Source organism: Propithecus coquereli, unplaced genomic scaffold (genome assembly GCF_000956105.1).
Source record: "Propithecus coquereli isolate 6110/MARCELLA unplaced genomic scaffold, Pcoq_1.0 Scaffold66, whole genome shotgun sequence".
In the NCBI taxonomy this organism is placed as follows: Eukaryota; Metazoa; Chordata; class Mammalia; order Primates; family Indriidae; genus Propithecus; species Propithecus coquereli.
The window spans coordinates 7,297,496-7,308,715 of NW_012152618.1; positions in this window are offsets into that span (position 1 = coordinate 7,297,496).

An 11,220-nucleotide genomic window follows, 5' to 3' on the forward strand; every position below is an offset into this window, starting at 1 on the left:
ATACAATTTTCCCAGCATCATTTATTGGATACTTTTCCCCAGTGTATATTTTTGTCTACTTTGTCAAAGGATTAGATGACAATATGAAGATGGTTTTGTATCTGGGTTCTCAGTCCTGTTCCATTGGTCTACGTCTCTGTTCTTGTACAAGTACCATGCTGTTTTGGTTACTACACCCTTGTAGTAAGCTCAAAATCTGGTAAATTGATGCCTCCCAATTTGTTCTTTTTGCTTCAGATTGCTTTGGCTATACAGGGTCTTCTCTGGTTCCAGAAGAAGCGTAGTATTATTTTTTCTAGGTCCGTCAAAAACAATGTTGGTAATTTATAGGGATTGCATTGAATCTGTAGATCACTTTAGGTCGTACAGACATTTTAACAATATTGATTCTGCTGATCCATGAGCATGGTAGAATTTTCCATCTGTTTACATCCTCTGCAATTTCTTTTCTCAGTGTTTCATAGTTCTCCCTATATAGGCCTCTCACCTCCTTAGTTAAATGTATTCCTAAATATTTAATTTTCTTTGATGCTATTGTGAAAGATATTGCATCTTTGATTTGATTCTTGGCTTGACCGTTGCTGATGTATATAAAAGGTACTGATTTGTGTGCATTCATTTTGTATCCTGAGACTTTACTGAATTCATTTATCAATTACAGGAGTATCTTGTTTGAACCTTTGGGGTTTTCTAGATATAATACATTGTCAGCAAAAAGCGATAGTTTGATCCCTTCTGATCCCATTTGGATACCCTTGCTTCCCTTCTCTTGTCCGATTGCTCTGGCAAGGACTTCCAGCAATGTGTTGAATAGAAATAGAGATAATGGGCAACTTTGTCTGGTTCCAGTTCTAAGTGGGAATTCTTTCAATTTTTCCCTGTTCAGTATAATGTTGGCTGTGGGTTTGTCATATATGGCTTTAATAATTTTGAGGAATGACCTATCTCTGCCTATGTTATTAAGAGTTCTTATAAAAGAGTGCTGAATTTTATCAAATACCTTTTCTGTATCTATTGAGAGGATCATATGGTCTTTGCTCTTGCTTTTATTTATATGGTGAATTATATTTATAGATTTGCATATGTTGAACCATCCTTGCATCTCTGGGATAAAGCCCACCTGGTCACGATGAATTATTTTTTTGATGTGCAGTTGAATTTGGTTTGCTAAGATTTTATTGAGAATTTTTGCATCTATATTCATAAGGGATATTGGTCTGTAGTTTTCTTTTTTGTTATGTCCTTTCCTGGCTTTGGTATCAAGGTGATATTGGCTTCATAGAATGAGTTGCGGAGGATTCCATCCTTTGCATTGTAGTGGAGTAATTTCTCCATCTGGTCCGGGACTTTTTTTATTGGAAGATTTTTTATTGCTGCTTCAATTTTGGTGTTTGACATTGGTCTGTTCAGGAATTCTATTTCTTCATGATTGAGCCTAGGGAGGTTGTGTGTTTCTAAGAATTTGTCCATTTCTTCCACATTTTCAAGTTTGGGACATAAAGATTTTTATAGTATTCAAAGATGATGTTCTGTATTTCCATAATACCAGCTGTGACCTCTCCTTTTTCATTTACAATTGAGCTTATTAAAGTCCTTTCCTTTCTGCTTCTGGTCAATCTAACAAGAGGCCTATTGATTTTATCGTTTCAAAGAACCAACTTTTTGTTTTATTAATCTTCTGTACAGTTCTTTTATTCTCAATTTCATTTAGTTCTCCTGTGATCTTGGTTATTTCTTTTCTTCTGCTGGATTTAGGATTGGTTTGCTCTTCCTTTTCCAGTTCCTTGATATGATTCATTAGTTTGTTGATTTGTGATCTCTCTGTCTTTTGGATGTGGGCATTTAAGGCTATGAGTTTTCCTCTCAGGACTACTTTTGCTGTATCCCACAGATTTTAATAACTTGTGTCCCCATTATCATTGAGTTCAAAGAATCTTTTGATTTCCATCTGAATCTTCTCCTTGACCCCAAAATCATTAAGCAATAGATTAATTTCCATGACTTTGTGTAGAGATGAGTGTTTCTGTTGGAATTGATTTCTAATTTTGTTTCATTGTGGTCTGAGAAGATACATGGTATAATTTCTATTCTTTTTTTAATTTGTTGAGATCTATTTTGTGGCCTGGGATGTGATCAATTTTAAAGACAGTTCCATAAGCTACCAAAAAAACCATATATTCAGTATTATTTGGGTGCAATGTTCTGTAGATGTCTGTTAGGCCCGTATGTCCTAGAGTTCTGTTTAAGTCCATTGTTTCTTTGCTTATTTTCTGCTTGGAGGATCTTTCCAGTTCTGTCAGTGGGGTGTTGATGTCCCCGGCTATTATGGCATTGCTGTTTATCATTTTGTTTAGATCAAGCAGGATTTTCTTTCTGTATCTGGGTGCTCCTGTGTTGGGTGCATAAATATTTAGGATTGTTGAGTTTTCTTGTTGAATTTTTCCCTCCATTACTACATAGTGACCATCTTTATCTGTCTTTACTTTTATTGCTTTAAAGTTTATGTTATCTGATATAAGAATGGCTACAACAGCTTTCTTTTGGTTTCTACTTGCTTAGAACATTGTTTTCCATCCCTTCACCTTGAGTCTGAATGACTCTTGTTGGTAAGATGCATTTCCTGGAGACAGCAGATACTTGGCTTGTATTTTTTTGTCCATTCAGCCAGCTTATGCCTCTCCAGTGGGCAATTCAAGCCATTCACATTTATTGAGAGAATTGATATTTGGGGTGGATTTCTATTCATCCTGTTGAGAGGACTCTTACTGTTTTTTTTTTACTTTCTAATCCATTGTGGAATCAGGGTTCTGGACTTTAGCTTTTGGGTGATTTTACACTGATGGGTGTCTGTTGCTCTTATCAGTGTATAATGGAGGTCTGAGTACTTCCTTCAGGGCAGGTCTGGTCTTCGCAAATTCCATCAGTGATCACTTATCTGGGAAAGTCTTTATTTCTCCCTCATATAAGAAGCTTAGTTTTGCAGGATAAAGAATTCTAGACTGGCCATTATTCTGTTTTAGAAGACTGAGGATACATCCCCAGTTCCTTCTGGCTTGTAAGGTTTCAATTGAGAAATCTGCAGTTAGTCTGATGGGTTTTCCTTTGTAGGTTACCTGCTGTTTTCGCATTACTGCTCGAAGGAGTGCCTCTTTCATGTTTACTTTGGCTAGCCTAATAACTATGTGATGTGGTGATTGTCTTTTCATGTTGAATCTCCCAGGAGTACTGTATGCTTCTTATAACTGGATATCTAGATTTCTGGCTAGGCCAGGGAAATTTTCCTCAATTATTCCTTTGAATAGATTTTCCAGCCCTTGTATATTTTCTTTTTCACCCTCAGGGATGCCTGTGATTCTTATGTTTTGCCTCTTCACATAATCCCACATTTCTTGTATGCTTTGTTCATGCCACTTGTTTTTGTGTTCTTTCTCTTTGACTTATTTGTTTAGCTCACAGGTATTATCTTCAAGCTCTGAGATTCTTTCTTCTGCATGATCCATTCTATTCTTAAGGCTTTCCACTGTGTTTTGTAATTCCTTGAATGCATCTTTCATTTCCAGAATTTCTGTTTGGTTTTTCCATAATACTTTGACTTTTTTAGAGAATTTTTTTATTCATTTCCTGCATTGTTTTTGTGGCTTCTTTGTGTTGGGTTTCTATTTTCTCTTGAATTTCATTGAGCTTTCTTACAATCCATATTCAAAATTCTCCATCTGCCATTTTAACCATTTCATTTAAGTTGGTATCTGTTGATGAGGAGCTAATGATTTCTTATGGTGATGACTTTTTGCTCTGATTTTTCATGTTTCCTGAGTTTTTTCACTGATCTTTCTCATTTGGTCTCTTGGTTGAGAGCTGGGGGTACTAGGGCTTATTTATGGCCCTGTCTCCAAGACCCCAAGTGTCGTTCCCTGACAGTGCCAGGGAGAGGAGTGCTGGTCCTGAATTGCCTTAGGGGTGTTTTAGGAAGTTTGATGAACCTCCTGGGTTACCTTTGACCTGTTGTCTTCACCTATTCCCAATGCAGTGTAGTGAGTTTTGTCCCCCAGCATAAGTTCCAAGCTGGTGAGTTGTACTTGTGGGTACAAATCCACTGCTTCCTAATAGTTGGAGATGGAAGGTACTACATCTAGCTATGGGGTTGTTCCCTCTGTTGTTGACTGTAGTTTGTGAGGAAGAGCCAGTTACTGAGATAATCTATTGTATCTGTGGTAGGCTTTGATCCCTGGTGGGGTATACAAATCCCCCAAGCTTTGGGAGGGGCCTTGTAGCTCCCCGGAGTTGCTTGGACCTTGCTCCCCCCTGAGGTGGAGGGAGGAGCAAGATTGATCATAGCTGGTGTGAGAGAGCCTGGGTGTGTGGGCTTTCTACGGGGCTCAGAGGTTGCTTATCCAGCCGCTAGGGGGAGCCACTGATATGGAGTTCAGGGCTATCTCTCCAAGCTTAGAGGGCTGCTCTTGAAGGGAGAGGCCTACTCGTGTGATTGGTGAGGCTTTTAGTCATGTTTTTCAGTTCCTGCCCACAAACCCGGGCCCTTTCCCCTCCCATCGGTCCACTTGGGTTTCCTCTCCACCCACGATGGGCTTTGGAGCTTCACCACAGTTTGTTGTGTCTGGTCCACTGGCGTGCATCTCTGTATGTCGCCAGCACATAGGGAGATCTCCAATTGTGCACCCGTTTCCACCACTAGACCCCACGATGAGGCAGGCAGTCCTCTCTATCCCCAGAAGTCTCCACTACAGGGATGCTTCCACTGGGGAATAGTGGCAGCTCTTGGAACTCTTGGTTCAAGCTGAACTCCCTATTAAAGTGAGTGGGGGTGGGGGCAGCTGCTCCAATTCAGCCTGAAGTACCTGAGGCATTCAGTTGTCATGGGAACTAGTACTTACACAAATTGACTCACAATGGCACAGCAAACTCCATTATGGCAGTTCTGGGGGGCGGGGGGAGGATGCCGCTCACCCACAGAACCCTGCTCTCTTGTTCTCCTCCACACCCTCCTGATGGGCATGGGCTCTCACTTGCTGCCCGACCCTGGAACCGGGATCTCTCCCCCACACCTCCCTGCCCCGCCATCTCTGCTGTCAGCAGGTGAATGCGCCAAACACCTGTGTGCAGGAAGATCACAATCTGAGGCTGCCCTACTCGCTGCGGATGGAAATATGCCCCCGGCGCTAAAAGCAGGTCACTCAGCACAGAGAACTCTAGTGGCTGCTATGGTTTGGGGCAGGAGCTGCAGACTTCCTACACTGCTCTCAAGTTGCCGGGACACCTGTCCATCCTCTTCTCCAAGCCGTCGCCGCAGCAGCATGACCGCCCTCTCTCCGAGCCACAGCGGTGGCAGCTATGCTGCCCGAGGCAGGCTTAGCTGGGAGTGCACTCTTGTGGCAGGGAGCCAAGTCACTCAGTGCAAGATGCTTTGGTGGTTGCTGTGGGGTGGGTGCGGCCACATGGCTATGAGTGGCTTGAGCCAAAATTGCTTCCCGGGATGCCAGGAGTGGAAGAGGTACAGAGGAGGAGGCATCCAGATGCAGGGACGCTGACTCTCTGGTCTCTTGTGGCACTCCTGTGTCCTGTTGCTGGCCTGATGCACCTGGGTTGGGGAGTGGGGGAACCCCTTACCCTTTCCCTGGGCTCCAGAACTCCCTGGAATTAGTTCATGCCGATTACTCCCTTCTATCTTCCTCTCTCTCAGCTGCTCAGTTCTTCCTGGTGGTGTTCCTGGATTCCACTGGTGTCTATCCCTGGGGTCCACTTCTGAGCAGTAATCACACTCCACTCTCCTCAGTCCAATCCTCAACTCTTCTGCAGGGACAGTCCTACAAGCTTTGTCTCTAGTCGGCCATCTTGGCTGTTTCTCCTCTTTCATTTCCGATTTTATTTATTTGAGTCAGTTCTCTTTTTTTCTTAGTTAATCTAGCTAAGGGCTTGTCAATTTATTCAAAAAACCAACTCTTAGTTTTGTTGATTTTTCTATCACTTTGCTAATCTCTGTTTCATTTATTTCTACTCTGATCTTTATTATTTCCTTCTTTCTGCTAATTCTGGAATTAGTTTATTCTTTTATTTTTCTGGTTCCTTAAGGTATAACATCAGGGTGTTTATTTGTCTTCTTTCTTCTTTTTTGATGTATGCATTTATTGCTGTAAATGTCCCTCTTAGAACTGCTTTGGCTGCACTCCATAAGTTTTTGTATGTTTATTCCTATTTTCATGTCTCATGATATTTTTAAATTCCCTTTTAATTCCTTTGACCTAATAGTTGTTAAAGAGGTTATTGTTTAATTTTCAAACATTTGTTAATTTTCTATGATTCCTATTATTGATTTCTAGTTTCCTAACATTACAGTCAGAAAGATATTTGATATGATTAAATCTTCTTAAATTTATTAAGACTTGTTTTGTGGCCTAACATATGATCTGTCCTGGAGAATGTTACACGTACACTTGAAAAAAAATGTGTACTCTGTTGCTGTTGGGTGGAATGTTCTGTATATGCCTACTAGGTCCATTTAGTCTAAAGTATGGTTCAAGTCCAATGTTTACGTATTGATTTTCTGTCTGGATGATCTATTCAAAGTTTAATGTGAGGTATTAAAATCCCCTGTTATTATCGTGTAGCAGTCTATGTCTCCCTTTAAATCTTTTAATATTTCCTTTATATATTTAGGTGTTCCCATATTAGGTGCATATATGATTACAATTTTTATATACTCTTGATAAATTGAGCCCTTTACAACTATATGATGATCTTCTTTGTCTCTTTACAGTTTTTGACCTAAAGACTATACTGTTGAAATAAGTATAGCTATCTTTGTTCTCTTTTTGTTTCCACTTGCATTCACTATTAGTCTATGAGTGTCCTTTAAGGTAAAGTGAGTCTCTGGTAGGCAGCATATAGTTGAGTTTTGTTTTTTCATCCATTTAAGCCACTCTGTGATTATTGATTGGAAAATTTAATCCATTTACATTCAAAGTAATTATTGATAGATAGACTTTCTAATGCCATTTTAAAAATTGTTTTCTGGTTGTTTTGTAGATCCTTTGTTCCTTTCTTCCTCTATTAATTTCTTCTTTTGTGGTTTGATGATTTTCTGTAGTTGTATGCTTCGGATCTTTTCTTTTTATCTTTTCAGTATCTGTTACAGGCTTTTGCTTTATGGTTACCCTGAGGCTTACATCAAACATCTTATAACTGGCTATTTTAAACTGATAACAACTTAACTTTGATCACATACACAAACTCTACACTTTACTTCCCTTCCACCCACATTTTATTTTATTATTTTTTTGAGACAGAGTCTCACTGTGTTGCCCGGGCTAGAGTGCTGTGGCGTCATCCTAGCTCACAGCAACCTCAAACTCCTGGGCTCAAGCGATCCTTCTGTCTCAGCCTCCCAAGTAGCTGGGACTACAGGCATGTGCCACCATGCCCGGCTAATTTTTTCTTTCTAATTTTTAGTTGTCCAATTAATTTCTTTCTAATTTTAGTAGAGATGGGGTCTCGCTCTTGCTCAGGCTGGTTTCGAACTCCTGAGCTCAAACAATCCACCCGCCTCGGCCTCCCAGAGAGCTAGGATTACAGGCGTGAGCCACCGCGCCCAGCCGAAATTTATATATTTTTAAAAAATTTGTATTCTTAAGAAATTATTGTAGCTGTAGTTGTATGTAATAGTTTTGCCTTTTAACCTTTACACTAGAGATATAATTAATTCACCATTAGAGTATTATAGAGTGCTTTGGATTTGACAATATACTTACCTTACCAGTGAGTTTTATACTTTCACAGGTTTTCATGTTATTAATTAGCATCCTCTTCTTCCTTCAGCTTGAGGAACTTTCTTTCACATTTCTTGTAAGTCAGGTCTAGTGGTGATAAACTCTTTTAGCTTTTGTTTGTCTGAGAAAATCTTTATCACCCCTTCATGTTTGAAAGACAGTGTTGTTGTGTATAGTATTCTTGGTTAACATTTTTCTTTTCCTTCAGGATTTTGAATATATCATTCTTCTCCCTATGGCCTGCAGGGTTTCTGCTGAAAAATCCACTGATAATCTTATGGTGCCTCCCTTGTACATAACAATTTGATTTTTCCTTGCTCCTTTAAAAACTCTCCCTTCGTATTTAACTTTTGACTATTTGATTATAATGTGTCTCATTGTGGGACTCTATAGTTTACCTTATTTGGTGTCCTTTGGGCTTCTGGATCTGGATTTCTATTTCCTTTCCCAGGCTTGGGAGTTTTCTGCTGTTATTGCTTTGAATATGTTGTCTGTCCCTTTCTCTTCTTTTTCCTCTGGCACATTAATAGTGCACAAGTTGTTACACTTGATGATGTCCCATAAGTCTCTAAATTATCCTCATTCTTTTTTATTGTTTTTTCTTTTTTCTTCTCAGATTGTGTGATTTCCAGAGAGCTTTCTTTGAGTTCACTGATCCTTTCTTCTGCTTGATCCAGTCTGCTATTGAACCCTTCTACAGTATTTTTCAGTACAGTTATAACATTCTTAAGCTCTATGATTTCTGTTTGGTACTTTCTTATACTTTCTCTGTGTTATAATTCTCAGTTTGTTCTTGCATTGCTTTCCTGATCTCAGTGAGTATATTTATGACCATTATTTTGAATTCCCTGTTGGGTAAATCACATATACCACTTCACTCATGTTGGTTTCTGGAGATTTATCTTATTCTTTTACTTGGAATGCATTACGCTATTTATTCATTTTCCTTCACTCTCTGTTAGTTTCTATGCATTAGATAAAACAATTATCTCTCCTAGTCTTGTCAGACTGGTCTTGTGTAGGAGAAGGCTCTCACCAATCCATCCTCCTAGAGATTTAAAGGTGCTTCTCAAATCTCAAAAACGGACTGCTGTTTCTGGTTTTGGTGGCTCCTTGGAGCTTAGGATGTGCCACATCCTGTCAGTATGCCCATGACCAGTAAGGTAGGAGCAAGACTTTCTAGATGTAGCTGGAAAGGTTAGGGTGTTTGATGTGTGTTCCAGTTCCTTCTATCTTCATGGTGAGATTTAGTATGGGTGTTTACCTCCCACTTTCTCTGCACTAAGCCAGGGAGAGGATCTGTGGCAAATGCCTGTATTTATATTCAAGCCACACCCTCTGATCCTGGAGAGAAAGCTGCTGACAGTGGGCCTATTGTCTGTCCACCCTTTATTATCTGTGGTATAGAGCCACTCAGGAATGCAATGCCCCATTGACTCCTAGAGCTAGATTGTTAAGAAGACAGTTTCTTGGGTGGTAGCTATAGAACTTGTGACACTCAGTGAGTAGACAAACTCCTTCCAGGAAGAATGGGTAGACCTGGCTTTGTCACTGGGGTGAGCCAGAGAGAAGTTTCATGAAGTCCTGAGCTCTGGCTCTGGCTGCTAGAGGGCTACTGTTTATTTGCCTCCTTAGCTTTCTTATACAAGTTGGCTTGAAGTCAGACCATCAAGTGGACACTGGAAGTGTGTTCTGTAAGTCCTTTCCAGAGAGAAAATGGGAACTACATGTTCCTGCTTCTTTTCTGCACTGCTCCAAGGGTATGTAGCCCCAGGAAGTGTTTATATGACCATTTAAGACCACCTCTTTGTTCTGTAATCTAGGGAGACTCACATATGTCTAATCCCTTCTGCTCCTGGAGCTAAGAGGAGTCCTTTGGGAGGTAGCTGTAAAAGTTGGGGTACTCGATATGTGGCAGAAACCCCTTCTAGGGAGAAACAGGGAGCTACATTTTTAAAGCACCTTCTCTGCACTGTTCCTAGGGGATGAAGCCCCTGGAAGTGCTTACATGCCTATATAAAACTGACACTTTTTCTGTGGTCTAGATAGACTCACATATACTTAGTTTCCTCTGATCCCAGAGCTAGGAGTTGCGTAAATTTTCTCATTATATAAATTATCTCTTTTAATTCTTACTGCAATATTGAGGTAGAGACTATTATTTCCTGTTTACAGATTGATGAACTGAGGATGAGGAAGGCTTTCAGAGCTCACATGAATATTAAAGAGCTTGAATTTGAACTCAGTTCTTTCTCTGAGTTCCATGCTCTTTCCACTGGAACATATTGCAACAGAATTAAATTAAATTAGAGGACACCCAGCTGGTGTTGATGACTCGGTGTGCATTGAAAAACCCTTACACATTTGTTCAGAGAAGTCTTTTGTGTTGATTGTTGTTGTCGTTGTTGTTGTTATAGGAAAAGTACAGTTGAATTGGTTTTTCCACACATATCACCCCAGCAAGAAAATGTCCAATGCTCTGTTAAGAAGAGGTTTGGGAGGTGATCAATCATAGGAGCAGGTACATGGGGGAGGCCTAAAAGTGAGGGGGACTGGAGGCAACAGCTTCAAAAAAGCATTTCTTCTGAGAGAGAATCAGATGAACAGATAAGGAATGGTACCCCTTGGAGACACTACAGTGAAGGGAAAGAGGGAAGTTAAATTAAGGATCCTGACAAATAAGATAAACCACCACTTCCACTCTCTAACACAACCACTAACTCATTTATTAAAGAAACTGTACTTTCATATCCTGGCTGAAGTGAACATAATGTTCACAAAATGACTAGGAATAGCAAAATCAAACCAACTCCATACAAAGCAACCAGGAAAACAATACAAAAAATATGAGTCATACTTTTAGCTGATGAAAAGTCCTCCCCAAAAGCAACCAAGAAGTAAAACAACATAACACAAAATTCTACACTGAATTATATATTCTCAAACTATCATGTACAAATAATTTTTAAAAACCACTTAGAATCATAAATTCAAAACTAAGAAGAGCTATGGACCTGACCCCTAGCCCCCAAACAGGGAGAAATGCAACAAGAGTTGATAAACCTCCGTAAAGTCATTGAATAAAAAAGCATAACCATCTAAGAAATGAAGGATAAACTACAAGGTACCCAAGGAAGAAGAAATTCAAATAAAAATCTTATAAGAAACATTGAAAAAAGTCAGTAAACCAACCAAGAGAATGAAACTGAGATAAAGACATTTAAAAACATGTCAGACAGAATGTCACAGGAATGGATAACAAGGGAAAGGAGCACTCACTCAGAATACAACGTACATATAATTGGAGTCTCAGAGGGAAAGAAATGAAACAATAGAACAGAACTAGTGTTTAAATTTCAAAAAAAAGTTTCCAGAAATGAGAAAAAGTAAATATAAACATTGAAAGAGACCACCATATTCATGGCGAAAGTGACCTGTCATG